This window comes from Felis catus, chromosome B3 (genome assembly GCF_018350175.1).
Source record: "Felis catus isolate Fca126 chromosome B3, F.catus_Fca126_mat1.0, whole genome shotgun sequence".
NCBI classification, from domain to species: Eukaryota; Metazoa; Chordata; class Mammalia; order Carnivora; family Felidae; genus Felis; species Felis catus.
In genome coordinates this window covers 52874234-52902057 of record NC_058373.1, presented here as the reverse complement: position 1 = coordinate 52902057, position 27824 = coordinate 52874234, and the positions used below count along the sequence as shown (strand labels likewise).

Genomic DNA, 27824 nt, shown 5'->3' with positions numbered 1-27824 from the left:
GTTTGTTGAAGAGACCTAGATTGAATAAACTTGTATAGCCAGCAAGAGCGACCATTCAATGCACTCCTGGTACCAGATGACTGCTCCAAGGATTACCCTTCCTTGGAAAGTGACCTTAGTTTGCAGGATTTATAATGGCTCTGAAACAGATTTTGGCAGGATCTTATCCAGTAATAATAGTTCTAGATTTGTAACCAGGGCTTCTAATTGGATTTCAGGTGCTCTCTGAACTTCCTGACATGCTGCATAACATGTTGTATCTGCTCACCTGAACTTTTAGGGGGAAAGAACTTTCATCAGATTCTTAAAGAGTATGTAATTACATTTCTCCTCTGATCTATATGATATCTTAAATATCCAGTTAAAAACTCATTTCTGGCAATTACATACATTTCATAATATAGTTGAATTCATTCAGTTGCTTGATTCATGCTGTTGATTCATTCTATTATTCCACCATTTAAATAATTATCAACAGTTAAGTGCAAGGCACTGAAAATGCTTGCACATATGTTGGGCAGTTTGTTTGTTTTAAAATATATATAAGCTGAGTCTGAAAAGTCAGCAATGTGTCATCATCTGGTTCCTTTGTTAATAAGTTGCTGCTCTGAAGAGGTTGAATTTTTAGGTATTTAATTTCCTAAGTGGAATTTTATATCATTTTGAGTAAGCTCCCTGTGACTTTATGACAGCCAGGACCTTCAAAGTTTCCATTTATAATGATGAAACCTGAAGCCAATGTTAAAAGCATAAGTGAAGAAAGTGATTGAGACAAAAAGAAGGAAGATATCCCAGAGGAAGTGATCCTGGCAGAATATTTTACATTAAAGGAACTCTCAGGAAAAAAAAAATTAGTAAAAAAACTCTCAAGAGCTACTTCATAACATTGAAATCACAAAAGGGTACAATGTTGGAAGCTGATGCAAATGTATAAAGGAGTATGACAATTCATGAAGACATAGAAAAGATGCTCCTACCACATCATAAGTTATACAAAGAGAAGGCAGCAAGAAATGTTCAAATACTCTCAAATTTTTTGTTTTGTTTTGTTTTTACAAAGAAAACACTTTTAAAAATTGCAGTGTTTCTAATGTTTAAATTATGGTATATTATAATTTTTGTCTTACTATTTTTTGCATTTCCATATATGCTTAAAACCTATAGAAAGAGAGTTTTTAATGTTTCAACAAAAATTTTAAAAGCCATGGAATACTTGTATTTTTCCTCTTGATTTTTAGGGTTGCTTGACAGTTTCACTTTGCATGGTCATTTTTATGGTCTTGCAAAGCAAGACCGTGTAAAGCAAAGACTGACTGTATGTCTAAATGGTTAATACGGCTAAGAAGCCTCATTGCTCATCTTTCCCAAAAGTATGTCCTAAAGATGCCTCAAAGAATATGAGATTTTTTTTAGTGCTTACAAAGCACTTACTATGTGTCAGACATTGTTCCAAGTCTTTACCAATAGTAAGCCTTTTATGTTCACAACAACCCTAAGCTAATTAAGACAATCCCCATTTTGCAGATGAGGAAACTGAGGTGTAATAAATAGGGCACCCGGGTTGTTTGTTACAGAGCTGGGATTAGAACCCATGTGGTCTCTCTCCAGAGCCCATGCTTTATTTTTTTTCAAGGTTTATTTGAATTCCAGTTAGTTAACATGCAATGTAACACTGGTTTCAGGTGTAGAATCTAGTGATTCATCACTTACATACAACACCCAATGCAGAGACCGTATTCTTAATCATGCCGTTTTGATGCCTTATTGTGGGATTTATTTGGTCTCTACAATCAGGGACTTTTCAATCCTAAACTATCTATGTTCATTTCTAAGCTATTCAGACTGACTTACTTTAAAGAAGTAAGCTTTTCAGACCTCCGAATACCACAGCTGGAAAGGTCCTTTCAAATTCTTTCCTCCTTGCATGTTGGTTTTCCTGCTCAGTAGAACATTCTAATGGGCCACACAGACAGGTTAGTTGAACAGAAGACTTTGAGTGGTGGTAGAGGAAGGTAGGAAGATCCTAGAACTTCATAGGGATTCCTGGTATGTCCTCTGTGCCAGGAATACCTTCACACCCCCAAACATACACACACACACACACACACACACACACACACACACACACACACACACGGCCCTCAAGTGCCATGTTCCTTCAAATGCCATCTCAAATGCCTGGATCTCCAGGCATTTGTTTGCTGAGTGGTCTTTACACTTCATTCATTGGGGCATCCCACACTGGGCCCGGCACCAAGCAGGGCCTTTGGCATCCTGATGAACCAGGCCTGTGTTCCTTTTCTGTGTGGAGCTACAGGTATCCTAATACCTTCACTTACTGCCCCACAACCTCAGGATAAGGAAATACCAGTCCTACACCCAGAGTCCCCAGTCTGAGCCAGGGCAAAGTCTGCTGGGAACACAGCAGAGCCTGAGTGTCCTGGTGCCTTGGGTTCAGGACACACTCTGGGCCCTGCAGTGCCAGAAAGGGCTCCCAATGTCATGGTGCAGCCTTGACCCTCTGCATGGTGGGGAAACAGGCCCTAGCCTTGCAGGAGTGCCCCCCTGGCCTGGCCAGACCCTACCAAACCCTACCTTGCAGCATGGGGATGACCTGTTCAGAGTACGCAGCCTCCCTGGGCCTGAGGCCAGGTGCCAAGCCTGCCCTTCCTCTCTCCATCTTCAGTACACCTGGTCCATCCTTCCTTCATGTCCCACTTGCAGAGAAACGTGACCCAGCTACCTTGGGTCTCCCTGCTGCACCTTCTGATTTTGGGTCCCCACAGGGGGCTGCTTCCTGGGACTGCCTTTGCCTAGTCATGCTTTGGTGCCAGGCCATAGCTGACACTGAATGAATTTATAAGATCAGTTGTACACAACTCACTGTTTTATCTAAAGAGAGGTCAAGGATAATAGATACAATCATTTACATTTATCCTTATGAGTTGGATGTGTTTTTGTAAGTTTCCTCAAACCCCTTACCTAATAAAATGGGCTACTTGATCTTAAAAGTCCTCCTCCTCCTTCTGTGACCTCTCCTTCTAGGTGAGTTCTCCAAGGCCAGGGTACTATGTCTTCTCCTTCATGGCTGTATCCCACTCCTAGAAGTGTGTCCTGGAGTTTGTAGATGCTTCACTACAAACCTGTGGCCTGAATTTGCAGTTTCTACCTTTGTTCAGATTTTACTCCCCGCAACCCTTCTCATACCTTGCCTTTCAGTTTGTCTTACACGCTGCAGCCACGCTGTTTTTCAAGTCAGTTTTCATTACCTCAGTTCCTTGCTAAACCTTCTTTGCTTCTAGTTGATTGCAAGGCTTCCAAATTCATCCTTTCAGACTTGTGTCTTGGTTTTCTGTACCAACATTCTGATTCCTCATTGACCCACAGACATCCTTACCTGGGAGTTCTCCCTCATGCCTCCCCCACATCTCTCCAGCTTGGCTGGTTCTGCCCCACAGGCCTCCCAGGAAAAGGTTTACTTCCTCCCCATGCATCTCTGAGCCTTTACTTACAAGGTTTCTATAAATACCCCTCCTCCTTTCTTTGACAGGAGCCTGGGACCCTCTTGCTTTTGACTGCCAAATCACTCTAAAACTCAGAGTCATGGAGAGTTTCATTAAATAAACATTTATTAAGGCTCCTGTCTGGGCGAGGTGATACATTCAAACATGAGAGGCATAAGACAAGTTCTGAGGAAGGTGCTGTTAAGCTAGGGCCTGGTGTGAGGACCACAGCTCTCTGGGATGACAGGCAGAGCTGCTCCTGAACTTCTACATCAAGGAAACACAGGGGGTCAGAGCTGGAAAGAAACTTTGAGATCTTCCAATTGCGTAGTTATCTCCCTTGAAAAATTAACCAGCTACATGAGAACCAGGGAACTACTGTCACTTGTGAATTGTCCTTTAAAAGTGGGAAACGTTTACCCACATTCTGTGATCTGATTTCCATGCCCTCTTACCAGGGTCATGACAAGGCGGGTTCTAGTCATTCTTTCCAGCAAGCTTTCAAGTGAGTCCCTGGCAACATTTTGTTCTGGAGCTGGAGAGATAATAGAAACCAACAAGGGAAATCCGAAGGGATAAACATTGTGTGGTTCGCCTGGACCCCCCTTTAGGGATCACTGACAAGACCTCAGCCACTAGCATTCCAACCAAGTAGGGAAGACTATTGACAGTGCATGACAGGCAAGTTTCCGTCTCTAATAAATGCACAGGCTTCCAAAATCCACATTTCACATGAGCATGTGGATCCAAAGCTCTTGGGCATCAGGCAGGACTGGGGATTTCTTTGTCATATTTGAGATCCCACAACTGCATGTTTGTGGAAATGCTCCTTTACCATAGCTTACTGTCCAACTACCAGTTGGTCTGGCTGCTCTTTTACCTCAGCTTTCAACTTTGCCCCTCTGAGTGTTCCCTCTTGTCCCTCACACACCTACCCCATTGTCTCCCCCATGGGTTGTATATGAGATCCTCTGCCAAGAGAATTTGTTTTTAAAGTATAGTCAGCAGTGACCCCCTGCAAATCCTCTTAGATCTTGATCATTAAAAGCCTTTCTGGCCATGAGACAAGGGAGGGGTATTGTGAGACCTGAGGCCCTCCATGGGGCCCTCAGACCCTCTCGTACAGGTGCCGCCTGACATCAAACCATATCTTCTCACTAAGACCTGTCCTGTGGAGGAGGCAGAAGGGGCAGACTGCCCACCATTCCCACAGCACAAGTCCTTTCAATTTTTTTTTTTTCAACGTTTATTTATTTTTGGAACAGAGAGAGACAGAGCATGAACGGGGGAGGGGCAGAGAGAGAGGGAGACACAGAATCGGAAACAGGCTCCAGGCTCTGAGCCATCAGCCCAGAGCCCGACGCGGGGCTCAAACTCACGGACCGCGAGATCGTGACCTGGCTGAAGTCGGACGCTTAACCGACTGCGCCACCCAGGCGCCCCCATTTCAATAAGAGGTTTCCTCCCACTTCACTTTGTGATTCCATTTTACAAGACCTAACATGTTGTCTGGCCTCTGAGGAAATAGGTAGTGGAATTTTTTAGCCTATTCTTAGGCTTTTAACCTGAAGAAGGAAAGATCAGAAGTGAGAATATCACAGGAGCAGGATTTAGAGTTGGGGCCTGAGTTCAAGTCACAGTGGCTAACTAGCCCCCTTGAGCTCATTTGCTTCCCAAGCCTCCCTGAGCCCTGGCTGAGGAAGCAAATTCTCTCTAGCTCAGGACATGGAGACAAGGGCTAAAGTGAAACTTCCAGAACCACCACCACTGGCTTAAGTCCTCAGGCTTAAGATCTCTGTGCTACAATGGGCTTGCAGGACTCCATGACTCTGGGAGCAACTATGCAAGGTCCCGAAGTAGGACTGCCTAGAGTAGCTGAAGAAACCACTGAATCCCATTCTTGTGGCAAGATCCAGAGCCCTCCCTGAGCCTTGGTGTACAAGATTTACTGCAGTGAGGTCCCAGTGGCCTTGCTTTGGCTCACCTACCTGGATGTGGTAACAACCAGTCTCCTATGCAGAACACTCAGCTGCCCATGCAGTGGGATGTCTTTCGTCATTACCACAGAATAGTTCTTCCAGGGCTAAGAGTCACGTCTTTCTCCTCTCTGTGGCCTCCGTGGAGACCACCATGAGTGCCTTGTACCTAGCAAGTGCTCAGTAAATGTCAGTGAAGTGAATGGTTAGCAGGTTAAACTTTTTGGGCCTAGGGTCAGCAAAGCATCCCCAGGGGAATGTCTTCCATATCTTATCTGTGATTCCACATGCCAAGTTTCAGCAATGCAGTGGCCCACAGTCACCACCCAAACAGTCAGATAACAGGAGCATTACTGGCCTTTCCTTGTGAGCTTATCTGTTGTTGAATGAACAAACTGTGAGGCCATAGAGATGGCCTAGAGCAGGGTCAGTCTTTGGCAAAAGAGCTGCTTGCTGACCCCAAGTGTTCGGGTTACTTAACCTCTCTGGACCGCCTTTCTTTATCTCTAAAACATGCAGATTGGGCCATATGACCTCTTTTAGTTCTGTGTCTGATGCCCAACATTTTTACCCTTTATCTTAGGTTCCCCTCCTGGCCCTCTCCAGTGCCTTTGCCCCTTTTCATCTTCCTTTGTTCTTTTTCCTTGTGCACCATTGCCTTAGGCCAACCAGTGGTCCTGTAGGGCACCATTGCCTAGGCCAGCCCAGGTGCCCAGAGCAAAACTGGGATGTCAGAGAAACCGGGGTGCAAATGGCTGGTTTTGGCTATCTCCTCCAGCTCTTCTCATTCTCCTTAAGGCCCCAGACCCATTCTGAGAACCTAATGAAAGAACTTGTGGAACTTCATTTTGGAGAAACACACTTAGGAATCAACATGCGATGCTTCTGAATATAATTCTGGGTTCTGGACCCCCCTGAGGCCCATCCACAGACTTCAAATTAACAACTCCTGGGGCCAGTTCCTTCCTTCACCTTCCACCTCAGGTTCCCAGTATCTCAGAGGCTCTTTCCAGATCAAAACCACCTTCACTGACCAGCAGAGTGTGATTTTCAGATTGTAAGTGAACAAAATATCCTCTGGGAAATTTTACATTTTACCTGGATCCCAAATCAGGTGAAGCCTTGATGATAATAAGGTGGTAGATTGTGCTGCCAATGGAATCAGTGAGAAAAATTTAAGGGGAGAATTTCTGATACCCTGAAATCCCATCTGTGGCCTAAACCTCACACTGACACTGTCCATGGCTATACTTTAACCCTCTCTAGGCATCCAGGCTCATGGTATCTCTGTATCTCTGCCATGGAAGGTCCCATCTCATGGGAGAGAATACACGCACATGCCGACTGCTGTGTTCACTCCAAAAATTTAGTATCTGCAACATCCTAGACACTGTTCTAGGCTCTAGGAATATAGCAATGAACAAAATGAGGTCCTTGCCCTCAAGGAGTTAATTTGGACAAGACACAGCCCCCCTGTATTACTAATAATATAAGTCAAATTATAAGAGTTTAACCAGGGGCATAAACAACCGTGAGAAGACAAGAGAAACTGGTTATCCTGGCAAGGTTGGGTACGGTTTAATGAGTAAGCCTTGAAGGAGAAGCATTATTTTCAAGGTATCAGGTTGAAGGAAAGGCTTTGCAGGTGAAGAGAATAAGTATTGACAGGGAAACTCAAAGCTCCTCCTGCATCCCTCTCCATCCCATTAGTTTTCCTGGGTTCAGATGGATCCCCATCACTGTGTGTGTTCATTTCTATAGCTCTGCCTCAGTTTCTTCATCAGAAAAGGGGGAGGGAAATAGTATGTATTAATATGGTAACTATGAGGAAGGAAAGAGATAAAGTATGTGGGGGCCTTATCAGAGTATCTACCACATTGTAAGAGTTCAACAGATGTTATTGTTATTAATCTTCAGTCTCCGACAAGAGCATTAAGTCATAAGGGCCAGTCCTGGGAGAAACTAGAAGGAGCAGTCTCTGGACTGGAGTAGTGTCCCAGGGGAGGTCACTGAAGAAATCTGTACATTAGGGCCAGATCCCTTGGGTACTCCCTGCACCTCCTTTGGGTACTCCTAGGGAGTGTGGTAGTCTCTAAGCTTCATTGGTCTGGAGGTCAGTTATTCTATGACCCTTTTGTCATGGAGTAATTGGGGATCATGTGAGAGATGCTGAGGTGGCCTGAACAGAATTGAAGAATAGTTGATGTTTGCCTCTAGGTGCCTTTCCTCAGCCAGACTTCCTTTTCTGTGTCATTTGCCCACATTTTCTATCCACTCACTTTCTTCCCCCTAGTCATAGGAAATCATCTATCACCAAAATAATTAGTCTCCAGGGAATAATCATTCAACTTGTTCTCCCTCCTAGGGATATTTTTCATTTTAACAGGTGCCTGGAGCAGTTTTTTGGAGGGCACAAGAGAAATGCTTGGCACTCTCTCAGCTCTATGGGAGCCTGTAGTTTAGTGGGAGAAAAAGCAAAAACAAAAACAAAAACAAAAACAAAAACAAAAACAAAAACAAAAACAAAAACAAAAACCTAGTAAGCATGATATTGTTGACAAGTACAAAGAGATCTTAGCACTGAGATGTGGCCAAAGAAGGTTTTTTATGAATGGTGAAACTTGTTCTGGGCCTTGAAATGTGGTTAGAGTTTTAACAGTAAGAAGAGGACAGGGTTTTGTAAATACTTAGAGGCAGGAATGAGTGAGTGGTTGGGGATAATGAGACTGAAGAAGCTGGATCCATGTTGGAAAGCATTAACATCTACTGATGAAGCTCTAAGCAGGGGTGAGGATGATGAGGGAGGATACAGGAGAGGCATTATTATCTTAGTTGACCCCCTGGCTTATAGTTTGTTCATGTACTCCTATACTATAAAACTAGAGGAAGATTTGAGGAAATAGAAAATTCCACTAGCTAAACTGCCTGTGTGGGTGCCAATACTAGAGGTGGGCATCTTCAAAACTAATTTGTGAGCCTTGCAAAAATATTTTAAGTTTACATCTAATTTAACTTATATCTCATTGTTAACAAGCACTGGGTTTGATTATCCATCTGTTCTAGCACACTTGGCTTCAAATGACCTTTTACTGCTTCCCAAAGCAAGTCTGTCATCAGCGAGTGAAGAATTGGCTCATTGAGATAATTGTATGTGACTTTTTTTTTTTTTTTACACTGCTGAGAATTCAGGCAGTCCTCTTCAGTTCTGGGGACATTTTGTCCAATATTTCTTTGGAATATGGTCTCTCCTCCATTCTCACTACTTTTCCTCCTAGAACACCAATTAGACAAACATTGAGTCTTATGGATCCATTCTTCATGTTTACCTGTTATTTTTGTATTTCCCATCTCTGTTATCTCTTTGTGCTACATTCTGAGATAATTCCTTTATTTACATTCCTTTGTGCTACATTCTGAGATAATTTCTTGGTTTGATTGAATCTCCCAGCTCTTCAACTGTTATTTGGCTTTTCAGTCCATCCATTCAGATTTTTACTTCAAAAATCAAAATATTAATGTCCATTATATGTAAATTTTTTATGGATGCAATATCTGCTGATGTCTCTGAGGCTATTATTAATTCAATGTATTCTAAGGCTCAGTTTTGATTGATCAATAAGTCTATTTCCTCAGGTGGAGACTCTCTACAGTTTGTGACTTCCTTCCATGGTGTTGACATTCATCACATTTTGGTGAGTCTTAATTACGTGCTCATTTTTGTGGCTGAAATTCCCTGTTAGTCAGCTGGCTGCTTCTGTTTGTCCACTTTTGGGAGAGGAAGAGAAGAGACAGGATGTTCAGTGCAGTTTGTATTCCAAATATGTTTACAGGAAGAGTGAGGAAGGGGTGGAACATGTCACTAGTCAGAGTATTTTAGAGTTAGCCTTTTGGGCCTGGATATACTCTGCATCTCCAGCTCCAACCTTATGTGCCAACAGCTTCTTTGGAAAGAGCCCCCACCTGAGCTGCTGCTTGATAAGGGACAGGAGATATACAGAAATTCCTGAAGCTAGTTCCTCAGTCTTCTTATTGCCCCTAGTTTCCTCCTGCTCTATTAATCTACTCTCTCCACATATGGAACTCCATTGGGTTTTGTCTTGCCTTTGTAAGGATACTTTTCTGTTTATATTTTGATTTGTTTCCTTTATCAGCTTGATCCCATCAGTTTTTATACTTCCAGAATTTCTGGCCCAAGGAGGGCTCCATTCTTGTTTTATAGTTCAGTTGTAGATTTTAAAAATATCTTTTCTATCAATTCCAGAGATTTGTGTGACAAAGAAAGGCTATAGCATGTGCTTCATCCACCATTTTGAACCCAGAAGTTTACCCAGGATTTAATTAATTAATTAATTAATTAATTTAAATATGAAATTTATTGTCAGATTGGTTTCTATACAACACCAGTGCTCATCCCAACATGTGCCCTCCTCAATACCCATCCACCCTCCCCAGGATATTAAAAGTAAAGTGCCACGGATTTCTGAAAGCAATTCCAAAGAAGGGGCTCTGGCGATGTTTTAGCTTCTGTTATTGAAATGAGTGGTTAGGCTGCACAGTTGTGTTGTCTGTTTCATCCTGTAATGTCTGATGTAATAGTTACTCATCAATTCCATGATTCTGAGCCCATACCTTGTGACAATAAGGCAGCATTGTTGATGTCAGAGGTGCTCTAGACCTCATCTAGGGAAGGTCCACAGTAAGATAAGGTAAACGTAGGAGGCAGCAGGGGATAAATAATGAAGAGAGATATACTTGGAGGCCCAGAAGAGCAAAATATAGGTTATACATGAAAGTCAGTGACCCATCTGGAGGGAAAAGAAGCAAGCAGAAATGCAAATATATAAAAAGGGCTTCTCAGGGAGTGGGTGGAATAGAGAACACGGGAGATTTTGGCCAGCCATGAGAATTCTAATAATCAAAATTTCTACAAGGCAGGGTAAACTTGGAAAAAGGTAAAGGGTGAATCCTTAATAAGTGATAGTTTGAAAAGGGCTCTGAGTGATCTGTGACCAGCTGAAACTTGGAAGTAAGACATAATCAGCATTGTCATAGTTTTTTTTTTTTTTAACGTTTATTTATTTTTGAGACAGAGAGAGACAGAGCATGAACGGGGGAGGGTCAGAGAGAGAAGGAGACACAATGTGAAACAGGCTCCAGGCTCTGAGCAGTCAGCACAGAGCCCGATGCGGGGCTCGAACTCACGGACCGTGAGATCGTGACCTGAGCCGAAGTCGGACGCTCAACCAGGCGCCCCAGCATTGTCATAGTTTTTATGACATTATATTGTTAATGTAGTTTGTCATGGTGGGGAATAATTTACTTTACAGCTTTGTCCCATACTGTGTGACTTGGGGAAATTTACTACACCAATATGAGCCTTCAGTTTCCTTCCCAGTAAAATGGGAGATAATGAAGCCTTCCTTGCCTTGAGATAGCTTAGATGAAGTATCTACATAGACTGTGATATAGTACAAATACTCAGATAAGTATTCCAAGGATCCCTGAAAGACTCTGAACTACCACAGCTGGTGAACCAGACACATTCTTCCAAGGAGTCCACTCCTTCACCAAGGACCTTCTGTTCTAGGTGCCATGCCAGGTGATGGGCACAGGAGGAACATGGTTGACAGGCCCTGTCCCTAGAGCTCATGGCCTGGTAGTGAATACAGGCCTTGAACTAGTAATCATAAAATTGAGATAAGATTTATCAGAGGGAGAATGTGGGGTCCTATAAGGGTATGTAATAGAAAACCTCTTCCAGATTCCCCAGATGAGGTCAAGTGCCCACTTAAGCTGAATCTTAAATCCTGGATAGTATTTTCCAGGAGAAGGAATGGCAAAGGGGTGACTTATTCCAGGGACAGTGTGTACAAAGGCTCTGATAGTTAAGAACACAATGCTCTTACCAAAGTAGGAAAACAACTTTCCAAATTATGTGGGCACTATTCCAGTAATTGGGAGCAGACATTATTTGTACTGAGGGTCTCTGCCACAGCTGGGCTGTAAATTCTCACATGGTTTCCTGACCTGTCAACAGAGTGAAGTGAGGGACTGGCCCCATGTGCAGGTGGGCTCAGCTAAATGGACTTCCACTATTTCTCATTAAAGTCACTCATGACCTGGGACACAGTGAGGGATCCCTGTCTCCCATAAAAACCAAGTTAAAGTAACTTTAAAGGCATCTTTACTCAAAAGAATATTTGAGAAGAGATTTCATTTTCATTTTGTTATGCATACAAGTGGTTGGGGAGGGAGGGTTTCTGGTGTTTCCACTCCTCAGGACTGTCCTCAACACCACTGCTGAAAGTTTGGAAGCCTTTAGCCCCATGGACGGAAACAGTCCCTGAGGCCAAAGTTTAGTTGAGACAAAAGTTGTGGCTTGCCTGCTATTGATCCCAAGTTCTACATGGAAGCTGTGAATAGTGGTCCTAAGAAACCAGCCAAAGGGTGAGGAGGAAAACTCCCACTTGCTAGGACATGATGTAGGTAGAGATTACTTCTGGAAAAGCACTCTGGAGGTGACAGGCTCTGTAATGACAGATGAGTAATGTGTTTGCCAAAGAGCTCTTTTCACACTCCTGCCAGTGCTATAGGAAGCAATCATTTCCTCACACCTTGGGAACCATCCTCCTGAAAATTATGGCCCCAGAAACAACAAAGTTGCCCAAAGAGGTCAGCTGAATTCTGAATACTATTCCCCAGTTTTATGTGAGCCCTAACTTTGCTCACATGGAACCAGACATTCAGAGTTAATGTTTTCCACCAACAGATACTTATTGGGTATGTCAGTGTATCTGTATCACCATGGCAGAATCTGAAGTAGACATTGCTGAAAGAAGTGTGTCTGGATAGCTTACCAATAAAAAGTATTGGGCCTAGAGATACTGATTTCCACCCCCTCTCCCCACCCTAGGAATTTTAAAGTGGAAAAAATAAAGATAAAATATGCCACCAGCTTACCTATACAATACACAAGATTCCATTTACAAAGAATCCAGGAGCGGGTTTAATAACCTATATTCATGAAGCTCCCATTTCTGTGAAAATCAAGAGGGCAACCACTGGTTATTCACCCAGTTCTCTGACCTGAGGGTTTGGAAATTGGCATTTATAGGAGAGGAAGATATTCACCTTGGCACCCACCCCACTCCAGCAGATGAGGGGTGGGTGTGAGGGCCCTGCATAAATCATTCTGGGCTCACCTCTAAAAATTCTGATCCAGTATAGGCCGGCCTTTGGCCTATGTGGTAAATCCCCAATATACCATTTAATAGACCTGTAACCTTGGTTGGGCAAGTTACTTAACCTCCTTGAGCCTCAGATTCCATAGCTTTGTAATGGAGGTAGCATCTACCTCCTACAGTGGTTGGTGAGCATTTTATATCTCATTTACTTAAAGCACCTAGTATAATGGCTAACACATATTCATTCCCCAATAAGTGATAGACAACCTTAATGAAAAATAACCCTCAAAAGACAAAGATGTCAAGAAGGAGAAAAATATTCGATTAAGAATTATGTTTTGAAGAAACATATATATAGTCAGATAGCTTGGCATTGGAGATGAAGGGTGAGCAGTGGACAGAGACTCATAGACTGGTTTGTCCCAAACAGTCCCAATTATACCTAGTGTCCCTGCGCCATTATTAATAGCACTCCCTTTACTCTCAAAAGTGCTCAAGTTTAGACAATTTCATAATCACCTTCATTATATGTGAGTCTCAAGTGTGCTTCCAGAAGCAGCCACCCCCTTGTCTCCGCCTGCAGCATCAATACTATAATGACTGCAACTATTAATAATTATAATGGCTACCTTTTATTGAATGCCAAGCCTTACCTTATTACATTTAAGGCTCGCAACCAGTCCCATAAAGATTTTACTCTTATATCTATTTTACATATGTAGCTTAGAGAGGTGAGGTAACTTGCCCAAGAGTCCAGATTTCACAAAGTACAGAACTTGGGGCCGGATGTCATAGCAGGCTTCTGTGTTCTGGGCAGAGCAGGTGGAGATTCTGTGACGGTGAGGAGAGCCACCCTGGAAATTTCCCTTGTCAATGGGACTGGTCTCCCACAAACCCCAGGGCCTGAACCACAAACACCTCTGGGAAGGGTGCAGCTCAAAGGAATGTTGGCCCTTGGGTTAGTGGCCAACAGGAGCTTTGCCTCTGTGCCGTGGTGTGAGGAAATCCAAACAGGCCTTGGCTTCTTAGACACTGCACTCCAGTACCTGAGCCCAGGGCACCGAGGTCAGTCCCAAATAGCACCATTTTTATTGCAATGTTTTCTTCCAAATACTATCCCAAAGTGCTAAACCATGTAAACACAGCAGCAACACAAGAAGGTCAAGTCTTCTTTCCCTTTTGTGGTATCTTTTAGACTCTAATAACTCTCAGTTTGAGGCTCCTAATCCTACTTGTGGATCACAACAGGCAGTTTGTGCATGCATATGTGTATATATCAGTAAATGTAAATAACAATAGCTAACACTTATTGAGCACTTACTGCATACCAGGCACTGTTCTAAGTACTTTGTAGGTAGTATTCTCACTTAATCCTTATCTCAACTCTAGGAGATAGGCACTAATATTAAAGTCCAGAAACTAGCAGCAGCTGGCCCAGGTCCACTCAGCTACTGAGTGGTGGAACAGGACTCAAATCCAGGCAGTGTGGTTCAGAAGCTGGCTTTTATCCTCTCCTCTGCCTCTTGCTTTCTTCTCTCTCCTCTGCTGTGTACTGGGTGGCTAACATTACATATCCTACCTACTTCCAAAGGACTGGAGGCTCCTTGAATAGGCGCTAGATAGGACTCTAGAGCTCTGCCAGGGGATGGGACTATGTTCCTCTCCTTTTAGCTAGCATTGCATGCTTTCCAAATCATTGCTCCTTCTCCACAAAGCTTTCCAGATCTCCCCACTCTCCTCTCTCACCTGTGTTTTCCTTTATTGCCCACGACCACAGTGAGCACTTGGTGTACTTCTTCGGTGACATTTCTAACATGTCTTTATTCCGGTGCAACCCAGGTGCTTTTAATAATGTGGCTTGACCCTCAGGTTAGATTGTAAACTATCTTGCCTCTCTCCCTAGTCCCTAGTCACCCAGCAGGACCCCTATCAGCCCATGCAGTACATTTGTGTGATTTAGAAAAATCCACAACTGGGGGGATAATCTTTGGAAGAGGTTCCCCTTTAGTGGAGCTTGGACTAGATTCCAGTTCCTCCTGCCCCCACACTCCTTCTCCACCCCATTTCCCACCATGTCCCACCCCATGCCATCCTTTTAGTGTCTAACAGGAGGGCTACAAAGGAGGTGCTCAATACCTATTTATCTGTCAGCTGCCTGGAATTCTAAGGTAGGGCCTGTTGAAATTGTTACAAAAATTTACAAAAATAAGAAGACTAGAAGAGCAGTCTTCTCTTTGAAATGTAAACCTGATTTATTCAATTAGTTCAAATCCAAAAAATAGGGGAGTCATCCAGCTAAAGCAGATGACTAAATGTGCAAGGAACCAAAGCTGGCTGCAGCAAATACTGCTCACGACAAATTTGACAAAAGCTTGAGAAAGTGGGAAAGTCTTAGGAAGCTGTGAGTTAAGTAGCCCCCACCCACAACTCCTACCATGATTTACAAGCCATGGCAGTTTCAGAAAATCACAAAATCTCTCTTCTAGCCTCACATCTGTAAAATGGGGCTAATGATCCCTGCCCTGTCACCATTCAGAGGATGATGTGATCGCTAGAGGAGATAGTGAGTGGTGAAGGCACCTCGAGAATCATGCTAGGCAGAGTTAGGAATTACTATCACCAGGAGCATCTGTCAAGTAACCACCAAAGGGAAAAAAATTAAAAATAAAATTTTTGCATGAGAAATAATGGTGAATGCATTACACAAGGACCCATTTCTGGCAAATACTTAAGTTTAAGAATAATTGGAGATAGCTGTAAACATTTTGGCTAAATGCAAGAAAAGATGGTATAAGGAAATTACCCAGAGAGAGACCACATTGTGTTCCTCAGTTTCAAGGGAGATTTTAGGGGTGAATTGGACACTGAACATAGTTTCTTTTGGTTCTGAGACAACCATCTCTTTACCAAGGGAGACTTCATGAGGCTTTCCTGTAGAGTTGCTGTGGGTAGGGGGGTGGGAGGCAGTGTTATCAGGGCTGGAGAAACTAAGAGTGGTAGGGCAGTTCTCCAAATGGAAGGATGCTAAACTCTGGAACTAGCCCTATTACAAGGCTTTAAAAATGAGTCAAAAGAGGGAGCAGATTGGAAAGCTCTCTAGAGGTGGAGGGAAATGCCAGACAGATGGGGGAAAACTATAGGAAGCCAGTAGGAGTGGGCAGAGAAGAGGCTGAGGGCTTTCAATGTGGGCAAAGACAGGTGATGCATTTTGTGGGAAAAAATGACCCAAATTATGTTTATGATTCATTCGTCGACTTTTCTAGAACCCTGAACTCCACCTAAGTGTAAGGGATGGTATTAAGCTTCCAGTATGGGTGGGTGGGTGGGTGGAGGGCAGGTAGGGAGGACACTAAGAGAATACTATCTGTGCTGTTAAGGAGCTTTTGATACAGCTAGAGAGAAAGACATGAGTACAAATAAAAACAGCAAGGCTTTATGTGATAAATTGCACAGGAAGGGAGTGTGCAAATTATGAGGGTGAAACAGGAAAGGGACTGACTCTGATCAGAGGAGGGAGACAGGAATCAGCAACTGACTCCTGAGGAGGCGGATTTTCAGGTCTTATGGAATCATTAGGATTCTGCTGGAACTAGATGGCAGAGTTCCCTTGGTGATGGTGTATGACATGAATTCAGATGGATTTTGAGCATTTTCTGGAAGGTATTGGTCCTAAAGGGCTGCTGAAAACTTAGTGAATGTTGGGAAATTTTAGGAGAAGTGTTAAACATGAAGAAGTCTGTGTAACAGCCAGCCCAGAGCATATAGGAGTTAAGCCATGTTATAATGTGTGTCCAGTATGACTAAAAATGTCTGGCCCCTTTTAAAGGGCTGCATTGCTAAATAAAGCATGCACATACGGATAGCTTGAGAAGAGGTTAATTGGAACCAGCTGAGTTGGAGAGCTATCACCATGGGTTTTCAAGATGCAAGTGTCATTTAGAAGCTCAGAGATGATGTCTCAGGCTATTCTGGAGTTAAGATATTGTGGACTCTGAAACCAAAGGAAGGAGCAGGCTGGGATCAGCCAAGACCTTTATATAAATCTCGTCAAAGAAATGAGTAATTGGCATTATTAACAAACCCCACCAGAACTTTGATATAATAAAAAGAGATAATTTTGGTCAATTATAAGTTAAGGAAATAAAGATACTAAATAGGCTTCTCTCTCTTTATTTATTTATTTATTTATTTATTTATTTATTTATTTATTTATTTTCCCAGTGTTCTAGTTTGAAGTAGCTATTTCATCACAGATAGCACAATGCCCTGATTCAGTTATATACCAACCAGCAATGATATGGACCACTTGAACAATGTGCTTTGGTCATGAGGGGAAAAGAGTCATCCTCCCTGGGGTAGTTAAGGAGTGCTTCAGAGAGATCATGATGGAGGAATAGGATTCCAAGGACGTAAGTGTGCAGCAGGTCCTTCCAGAGACAGAACAGCCTGTCTGTGGGGGTTCACTGAAGAAGATGAAAGGCAAAATACTAGAGTCCTCTGATTCTGGGCAGTGTCTCACTGCCCACCATCCCACCCCCATATTCAATTGCTATTTTATTTCTGCAAGTCTCACCCCTCCCTCTCCTCTCTATTCTCAGTGCCAACTGTGAGTTAAGGCTTTCACCAGCCCTCCCCCTGGAACAGAATCACACAAATGCCCCTCCCTGCCCCTATTTTCTCCTTTCCCCAATTCTTCCTCCTTACTGACAGCTTTTCAAAATATAGAGCTCACCATGTCACTCCTCTGCTTAAAAACTTGAAGCCCCCTCTCCTCAATTCTAGTTTTATTTTTATTAATACAAGATCCCCACCCCATGTTTGGCAAAAGAATATATCTGGACTTCCTGTTCTGCAATAAAGAAACGATAGTTGTACACTTCATCTGGAGAACAGACTGCAGTGACAAGTTCTAAGGATTAGACAATCCCAGGAAGGCAGACGTTTGCTTCCTCTTTTGGCAGGCAGAGCAGGGGCCCATTGAGTAGCAGTGTTGAAGCTCAGCCACTTTTTTTGTGGGCTGGCCCAGTGGATTATGGAAGTGGTGAATGCAGAAGACATTGCCCACCCTCATGGAATTTACAGGTCCAGTAAGGGAAACAATCAATATAGAGATAATCACTCGAGTTAATTACTTACTTACAGTTCTGTGATAGAAAAGATGAGGATTTAGAAAAGAGCAAACCAGGTTAGAGATGGTATTTAAGGCCTTGGGAGAAGGTGAAGTTGCCAAGGGACACAGCGGTGTGAAAGAAGCTCCCAAAGAACTCAAGAATTCAGAATTTGGGAGGAGGAGGAACAAGCAAACGATCCCAAGAAAAAAGAGCCAGTAGGCACAAAGAAGAAATAGGATTTTATCACCAAAGAGAAGAGGAGAGAGTGTTTCAAGAAGGAGGATATGGTTAACTGTATCAAATGCTGCTGGGAGGTCAAGTTAGAGGAAGACAGAAAGTTGATATTGATAAGCACAGAAGCAATTGGGACCCCAGCAAGAGCTTCTTCCTCAAAGTGGTGAAGTAGGAAGCCCACCTGGAAAGGAGAAGAGGAGATAGGGTGGAAGAAGCACGCGTGCATAACTCTTAGAAAGCTTAGCTATGGATGGAGAGTGGACGGATTAAGTGAGAACTTGAGGGATGTGTGCAGCTAAGGGGAGTTTTGTTTGCTTGGCTTTGCTTGTAATGGAGGATTCTAGCATCGATTTAAAGTGAAATCCAAGTATGAGGCAGAGGTTGAAGATATGGGCTGGAGAAGGACCTACCTAATGGAGCAGGACCCTTGCTTAGGCAGGAGGGGATGAGATCAGGGCACCTGCAGAGGGACTGGCTTTGGTTGGAGGAGAGACCTGTGCTCTGCTGTAATACATAAGGAAGAGAGGACAGGTGCAAACACAGCTGACCAGTGTTCTCTGCCAGGCTTCTTCTCTGGGAATACAGAGGTCAGAAACATGGAGCTCTGAGAAGAAATGAAATTTTGATTGTGAACGTGGTAAGAGAGCTTCTCGAAAAGCACAGTGTTGAGGGCCTCAATGAGGTTGGAGAACATGAAGTCAGAGCCATGCTAAAATGTCCAGTTGTGTCATACCCTTCACTGACGCTCATCTGGTCAACACAGACATGAATAGTTCTTCAGGCCTTTGCCAGGTGGGGACATTTGGAAGGGGCACGGTGCATTCAGTAATCTGTTTAGGGAACTTTGGGAGGAACTATCTCCTCTAAGGCAGGTATGAAGGAAGGAAAGACTGGAGGAGGTTCAAGGACAGAGAAAGTGGAGGGAGCACTGATGTGGAGATCTCACAGTGAGGGCACCTGGACAAATGAGCTGGAGGATGTGGTGAGAGAATGAGATTTCAGAGGAGGTGCAGGTTTGGATGACACCAAGGTCCCAACCGCCTCCGGGGGAGCCTGCTATGGTGGAGAGAGAAAGTCACTGAGCGTACAAGCATCATGCAGCTCTACACGCAGGGCGTTTGTTGCTTTTACCAGCCACAAGGTCATTTAGCTGCTTAGGATGACAGGGCAGAGAGGAAAGACATGGAGAAAGAGACTGACTAGGGGAGACAGGGTGGGTGGGTAGACAGTGTGAGCCTCAAGCAGGTTTCAACTCTTTAGAGAGAGAAAGGGAGTAATGGCCCAGAAGCAGCACCCTGGGAGACACCAGCCCCAGCTCCCAACACTGACACTGGGGGAATGATGATTGAAAACACATCCTTCACTTGAGAGGGCAGACGGGAACACAGGGTCCTCAGGGGTTAGCCCAGGTATGGTGCAGAGACAGAGCTGGACTAATCACAAGTCACCGGGGAAGAAGAGGAGCTGGCGGAGCCTGGGGACACAGGGAGTGGGAGCTGGCACAGGAGGAGGGGAGGGCAGGCAGAAAACACTAGCAGTTCCAGGAATAGCGAGGTTTCCTGTGGGCTGTGGCACACCGCTCCATGAATTCTAGAGTCACCTAGTACCCTCAGAGGTCAAGACCACCCAAATGATGACAGGCATGGTTTCCAGATCATGGTTTCCAAGGCCCTTTATGTCACTTTAAAGTGCATAGATGATAAATTATACAAAACTGAATGAAGGATTGCTCACCAACTTTGCAGAGTAACTTTATTACAAAAATAACATAAGTAATCAGACATCTATTTTCTCTTAAGTCCTATTTCATCTGCATTTCCAGGTGCCTCCCTTGCCATGTGCCCTATACTCCGCCCAGCTATACCAAACTAGTCCTAACTTCCCAAGCACACCATCCCCATTTGAGCCTCTTGAGATTGTGCGTGTGATGTCCCTCCCTCCAGTCTAGCCCCAAGGTAGGGGCAAGCTAGCTAGCATTACCGATCACTCTTTATGCCCTCTCCTTAGTAAGTCAGCTGAGCATTTTTCATTGCCTCGGGGAAGCAGAACACAGAGGATTTTCCTGGCTTTTGAGTTTCAAAATCCAGGCCTGTAGGGGTGGGCAAGGACTAGCCACATTAATGACTTTGGCTTATAGAAGCTTCTAACCTCGTCCTTCCACAGAGAGGTGAAATCTCCACAGACTGGAAGGAAGAGTGACAGAAAAGGAGAAGCTGAGTCAGGGGACCGGCAGTCTGGATAAAGAGGCTCTCGAGTCTTGCTTCCTCTTAGGGTGCTCTCCAGGAAGAGCGGCCCAGGACAGCCTTCTGTTGTGTGTCCCTGTCTTTTTTTTTTTTTTTTTTTTAATTTTTTTTCAACGTTTATTTATTTTTGGGACAGAGAGAGACAGAGCATGCACGGAGGAGGGGCAGAGAGAGAGGGAGACACAGAATCGGAAACAGGCTCCAGGCTCCGAGCCATCAGCCCGGAGCCTGACGCGGGGCTCGAACTCACAGACCGCGAGATCGTGACCTGGCTGAAGTCGGACGCTTAACCGACTGCGCCACCCAGGCGCCCCTCTTTTTTTTTTTTTTTTTTTAATTTTTTTAAATTTTTTTTTTCAACGTTTATTTATTTTTGGGACAGAGAGAGACAGAGCATGAACGGGGGAGGGGCAGAGAGAGAAGGAGACACAGAATCGGAAACAGGCTCCAGGCTCTGAGCCATCAGCCCAGAGCCTGACGCGGGGCCCTAACTCCCGGACCGCGAGATCGTGACCTGGCTGAAGTCGGACGCTTAACCGACTGCACCACCCAGGCGCCCCTGTGTGTCCCTGTCTTAACCAAAGTTTCCATCTTTAACCCACTCACCCTGCTAACCTGTCTCATTTTGGCTTATACTGTGCTTTAAATTTGCTTTTGTTGCCATTATTTAAAATTCTGAATATCTTAACATTTAAAAGTCCAGATTTCAGGCCTCTCTTGAGAAAAACGCAGACAATCTGGCCACATTGGACTCACATTCTCTTGTGGCAACACTCTGCTGTTCCTTTCAAAGTGGCAGGCCCCCTTCCCTTCCCCCTGATTATTATACTCTGATCATTACCTGCCTGACCTTTGTAGCTCTTTGAGCTTCAGCTACCCTGATACCCAACAGGCCAAGTGCCAGGCTACAGGTTAGTGAATATGACCAGTCTTGATAAACCTAGTTAATAGCCTCAGAGACCAAACAAATCTAATTTTCCCCAACACTAAGAAAAACAGCTGGTTTCCTTTGTGCAAAGGTGCAGTAAGCCTCTGTTCTTTCTGTAAATCTGACCCTATATGCAGCCCAGAATCAGGTGAGGAAGACTTAGCTTTTACCTGACAAAAACCTGCCAGATTTGACTCTACCCTGCCAGACTCAGAGAAGAGCAAAGAGGAATATGTGATAATGCTCTCACATGTCACATTACGTGCACGACACTTTCCTCTCGTTAAAAGGCACTTGCATGGGGCGCCTGGGTGGCGCAGTCGGTTAAGCGTCCGACTTCAGCCAGGTCACGATCTCACGATCCGTGAGTTCGAGCCCCGCGTCGGGCTCTGGGCTGATGGCTCAGAGCCTGGAGCCTGTTTCTGATTCTGTGTCTCCCTCTCTCTCTGCCCCTCCCCCGTTCATGCTCTGTCTCTCTCTGTCCCAAAAATAAATAAACGTTGAAAAAAAATTAAAAAAAAAAAAAAAAAAAAAAAAAAAAAAAAAAAAAATAAAAGGCACTTGCATATATATTGATAAAACATGGCAAACATTGACATATCCTAAGAGGTTAAACTACGTACCCAACCAAGGTCTCACAGCTAATGAGTGACAGAGTTAAGAACCCAGACTTCCTGTCTTCCCAGCCAGTGCCCTTGCAGATTATACTGCTTCAATCTGCCTCCAAGAAAGGCTGGGTAGGAGACCCTCCCCTGCCAGGCAGAAGGAAAAAGCACGTCCCTCCTCACATAGATGGAGGTGGTGGATAAGCTTCTGCCAGTTCATTCTCTAACACATGGAGTCGAGGATTACTCCAAAATTTCTCTCACACCTGGACTCATTTAATGGACTCATTTAAGTTTATTTTTACTTCTAAATCCGTGAGCTTAACAGATTTGTAGGGCATATTCCCTAAAAAGAGCTCATATCTGCTCTTGGCCCTTTTAGAATAAGCTTTCTAAACCTGACCTGGACTGCGTGGAAAAAGCTGGAGGCAAAGAACTGACAAATCAACGAGGTACCGCCACTAATCTATGATGGGCCAAGCACATGACATTTTTCTAAGGTCTGGTCTTTTGTTGTGGCTGGATCATTGTCTGACTAGGAGTATTCGTTCTGGAAGGAAAGGCAAGGTATTGAAAGTGAGCTTGATGGATTTTACTACTCTCTCTGTGGACTTGGCTGTTGTCATGGTTACTTTTTTCAAAACAACAAATTGGGACTTTCACCCTTATTCCACACCAGAGATGAAATCAAAGAACAGGGAGGACCGTAAGCAGAAGAATCTTATGAGAGTGGGACTTGCCTTGCTTCTACCCTGATAAGACTTCCTATTCTGGAGAGCAAGTCTGCCCTACATTCCAGAGTTTCCATTCCTAGGCTCTGGTCTCTATCACTCCTGGGCAGGGTGAATGGAGTCAAATCTTTCCCCTGGGGCATTGGAAGCTTGCTGCAGCAAGATCAGCCCTCGTGTACCTGTGGCAGTCAACAGCTGGAGCCCAGGGCAGGCCGGGTGGGGGACGAGTGCCGTGACTGCAAGCAGCCTGCCCTGCAGCCAGGACTGACCATAAGGTTTGCAGGGCCCAGTACAAAATGAAAATGCAGAAGCCTCTTGTTCTGAAAACAGGAAAAAGGACTTTTCCTTTATTTTGCAGTCTTTCTTTCCACCTGTCATGGTGTTTTTTATTTGCCATTTAATGTTGGGCTACCTCAAGCACAGGGATATTCTATGGGCAAATGCAGACCCTCACAGTTGCTTCAGGGGCCACCACCCTGTGACTCAGCCCCCTGGCTGTGCATCAGCACTGATCCTCTCATGCCCAGGCCATTGCCAGGCAGAGGGCAGCAGAGAACTCATCCCTGTCCCCAGGGAAGCCACACAAGAGGTGACCCTGCATGAGCCAAAGGTCCAGTTTCCCAGTACATCCACTGTCCCATCAGACTTCTCTTACAAAGCTCAAAATCAAAGATAAAATTATTAAGAATTTCAATACTGTGACACAGAACATTAAACCTGCTAGTGGGGGCCCCTTCTGAACACTGAGCCCTGTGTGGCTGCTTTGGCTGACTGCCCACGCAGCTGGCCTGTGTGCTCCCCTGTCTGAGGGAATGATCCTCCTTGTGCAGGAGGAAGCTTTATTTAAGGCCACAGCTGGTTGGCACTAGGCATTGTGCCTCCCTCTACTCCTTCCCCCAGCTTGAGGGAAAGGTCGATACTAGATAGCCAAATAGGAAAGCAAAGTACCAGACTCACTGTTCCCTAAGTTTCTACTAGAACACGGTTCCAACCATTCACACCCTTTGAGTGTATGGGTGGGGTGGCATGAATTACATCAGACCCCATCTCCCTCCATTCCTTGAAAACCACTTTACTGAGGCATAAATGACATACAATAAAACTCAAATACTTAAAAGTGTACAGTCTTAGGAGTTTTAACATACATATGCACACTTGTGAAACCATCACCAGAATCAAGATAACATTTCCATCACCCTTTTGTAATCCATCCCTTCCTCTGCCCCATCCCCAGACAACTACTGATCTCTTCCTGTCACTGTTGATTAGTTTGCATTTTCTCGAGTTTTATAGCATTGTAATCATATGGTCTGTACTCTTTTCTGTCTGGCTTCTTTCACTCAGTATGTTGATTTTGAGAGTCATTCATGTTGTTGCTCACATCAACAGTCTGTTCCCTAAGGTTGCTGAGTAGTATTCTATTGTTTAGTTACACCCCACTGTATCCATTCGCTTGTTAATGAACATGTGGTTTATATACCCAATGGAATAGTACTTGACAGTGAGAAAGAATGAAATATCACCTTTTGTAGCAATGTGGTTGGAACTGGAGAGTGTTATGCTAAGTGAAACAAGTGTACAGAGAAAGACAGATACCATATGTTTTCACTCTTATGTGGATCCTGAGAAACTTAACAGAAGACCATGGGGGAGGTGAAGGAAAAAAAAAAAGAGAGGGAGGGAGCCAAACCATAAGAGACTCTTAAAAACTGAGAATAAACTGAGGGTTGATGGGGGGTGGGAGGGATGGAAGCGTGGGTGATGGGTATTGAGGAGGGCACCTGTTGGGATGAGCACTGGGTGTTGTATGGAAACAAATTTGACAATAAATTTCATATCAAAAAAATGAACATGTGGGTGGTTTCCCAGTCCTCCGCTATTTCATATAAGGCTGCTATGAACACTAGTGTACCAGAGTGTCTCATGGTAAATATATGTTTAACTTTTTAAGAAACTGCCAAATTATTTTCCAAGTACCCCTACATTGCCTCCAGTAGTATATGAAAGTTCAAGTTGCTCCACATTCTCCCCAACACTTGGTATGTGTCATGTCAGTCTTCTAACTGTAGCCATTCTAGAGGGATCTGAAAGTGGTCCTAATTTTCATTTCCTCAATTACTAATGATTGTGAACATTTTTTAGTTTACTGGCCATTCATAGATCTTCTTTTGTGAAGTGTCTGGTCAAATAATTTCCCTGTTTTTAAAAATTGGTTTGGGGCACCTGGGTGGCTCTGTCGGTTGAGCATCCGACTCTTGATTTCGGCTCAGGTCATGATCCCAGGGTTGTGGGATCAAGCCCACTTAAGATTTTCTCTCTCTCTCTCTCTCTCTCTCTCTCTCTCTCTCTCTCTCTTTCTCTCTCTCTCCCTCTCTCCCTCTCTCCCTCTCTCCCTCTCCCTCTGCCCTTCCCCTGCTCTCTCTCTCTCTCAAAATAAGAAAGATAAAAATAATTAAAAAAATTGTTTGGTCTTACTGAATCTTAAACAATTTTTAAAAACTGTATTCTGGGGGCATGTGGATGGCTCAGTCAGTTAAGCGTCTGACTTCAGCTCAGGTCATGATCTCATGGTTCATGAGTTCAAGCCCCGCATTGGGCTCTGTGCTGACAGCTCAGAGCCTGGAGCCTGCTTCAGATTTTGTGTCATCCTCTCTCTGCCCCTACCCACTTGTGCTTTCTCTCCTCTCTCTCTCTCTCTCTCTCTCTCTCTCTCTCTCAAAAATAAAGATTAAAAAAAACTGTATTCTGGATTCAAGTTGTCTGATATATGTGTTTCAAATAATTTCTCCTAGTTTATGGTCTGCCTTATTTTCTTAGTGTCTATTAAAGATCAAAAGTTTTTACTTTTAGATGAATCCCAGTTATCAAGTTTGTCTCTTTTATGAATGGTTCCTACTTGTTTGGTATTCTAAGAAGACTTTACCACTCCAGGATCACAAAGATGTTTTCTTGTGTTTTCTTCTAGAAGTTTAGTAATTTTGGATCTTACTTTTAGGTCCCTGATCCATTCTGAGTTATTTTTTGTGTGCGGTGTGAGGTGAAGGTTGATGAGGTTCCCCTCTTATGGCTATCTGGTTGATCTAGTGCCATTTGTTGAAAAGACTTTCTTTTCCCTATTGAACTGCCTTGGTACCTTTGTTAAAAATTGGCAATAGGGGCGCCTGGGTGGTACAGTCGGTTAAGCGTCCGACTTCAGCCAGGCCACGATCTCGCAGTCCGTGAGTTCGAGCCCCGCGTCAGGCTCTGGGCTGATGGCTTGGAGCCTGGAGCCTGTTTCCGATTCTGTGTCTCCCTCTCTCTCTGCCCCTCCCCCGTTCATGCTCTGTCTCTCTCTGTCCCAAAAATAAAATAAACGTTGAAAAAAAATTTTTTTTTTAAATTGGCAATAAATGTGTGAGACTCTTTTTGGACTCTCTGTTCTGTTCCATTGATCTATGTTTATTTTTTGCCAATATCAAATTGTTTTCACTACCATAGCTTTATACTAAGTCTTAAAATATTAAGCTAAGGTTAGCAAGTTGGAAGAAAAGTTCTCCAACTCATTCTTTTTAACAATCACGTTGTGTGGTAGACACGGAGATGCACTGTTCAGATTTCCTTCAAAAGAAACTGCTCTTGGGGGTGTAGTTGACAGCCCTATCCTATGGATTCACCACCAAGTTCCAGAAAGGCCCACTTCTCTGGGTAGCTCCTAACCAGTAACTAGGTAAAGTGGGGGTGCTAGTGCTAGCCCATTCCATTCAGGGCAGGACTCTTCCAGCAGGAAATCTTTGCTTGGGGACACACCGTTTCTGGTCCAAACTCTCTCTCAGAACTACAGTGTGATCTGAAGCCTTCTCCACAGTTCTTCCTTCCCTCTCTCCTTTCACAGGTGTCAGACCTGCCCTGGGTTCTGACCGCTTCGTTACATATTCCAGCTCCCTCCTTTTTTATCCTCCCCAGTCTTTTCCCTGATAAATCTCTTGCATATCTAATCTAGTCCTGTTGCCTGCTTCTCAAAGGTCCCTAAATGACATACTTTGGTTATTCTAGGTCATTTGGGGTTCTATACAAAATTTGGAAATCAGCTTCTGAAATTTAAAAAAAAAAAAAAGCCTGCCAGAATTTTAATTGGCAGTTCTTTGGGAAAAGTTGTTACCTTAACAGTAACAATACTGTTACCTTAACAGTATTGGGTCTTATAGATAGATAGATAGATAGATAGATAGATAATATCCATATATAGAGAGAGATAGATACACACAAATATGTATATATATATGTATATATGTATGTATATACATATACATATACGTATATATGTGTATATATATGTATATATGTATACGTATATATATGTATATATCTGTATGTATATATATGTATATATGTGTATGTATGTATATATATGTATGTATATATGTATGTGTATATATATATGAACACCATTTATTAGGTGTTCAATTTCTCTCAGCAATGTCTTGCACTTTTCAGTGTAGAGGGCTTAGACATCTTTTGCTGGACTTACCCCTAGGTATTTTTCTGTTTTTGCAGACTACTTGTATTGGGACTTTAAAATTTTATTTTTGTATTCCAATTGATTGCTATTAGTGTCTAAGAATACAGTTGAATTTTGTGTATTAATCTTGCATCCTGAAACCTTGCTACAATACAGTGCCAGTAGTTTTGTCTCTGCTCCCCTTACCTTTTTAAACACAATTTTCCTGGGACCCCAGGGCTGTAGTAAGCGTTGGGTATGGGTAGCTGGAGCTCCTCTAGCAGATTCTGTCTCCTTTCCACCTAAAAATCTGAGTTGGGGGAATTTCTGAAGAACTCCAAGACTCTTAGTAACACAGCTAAACAATACACTGTTCCAGAGAAGTTGGTATTCACTGAGCATCTCCCCCCATATTTTATAGGTATTTTATCCCATTTTAATCTTTCAAAGAAAACAAAAATACCTGGTGAGATAAGTAGAAGCAGTTCCCTTTTATTTTTAAAAAAAAAATTTTTTTTTCAACGTTTATTTATTTTTGGGACAGAGAGAGACAAAGCATGAACGGGGGAGGGGCAGAGAGAGAGGGAGACACAGAATCGGAAACAGGCTCCAGGCTCCGAGCCATCAGCCCAGAGCCTGACGCGGGGCTCGAACTCACGGACCGCGAGATCGTGACCTGGCTGAAGTCAGACGCTTAACCAACTGCGCCACCCAGGCACCCCTAGCAGTTCCCTTTTAAAGGTGAAGAAATAAGAGATGAAATCTTCATATGGTCTCACAGTTGATTTCTGTCTGAAGAAAGATTAAAATGCATCTGCCTGATTCCAAAGTT

The 27824-nt window shown here is 43.7% G+C and overlaps 1 protein-coding gene across 1 annotated transcript in view; it reads right to left on the bottom strand.

The window, feature by feature from the left end:
• Positions 1-4726, bottom strand: part of CYP19A1 (cytochrome P450 family 19 subfamily A member 1) — a 45721-nt gene extending 40995 nt beyond the window's left edge. The window contains exon 1 of the mRNA XM_045059324.1: positions 1852-4726. The gene's annotated coding sequence lies outside the window, so the exon portion shown is untranslated. The remainder of the gene's footprint in view (positions 1-1851) is intronic.
• Positions 4727-27824: the final 23098 nt, after the last annotated feature.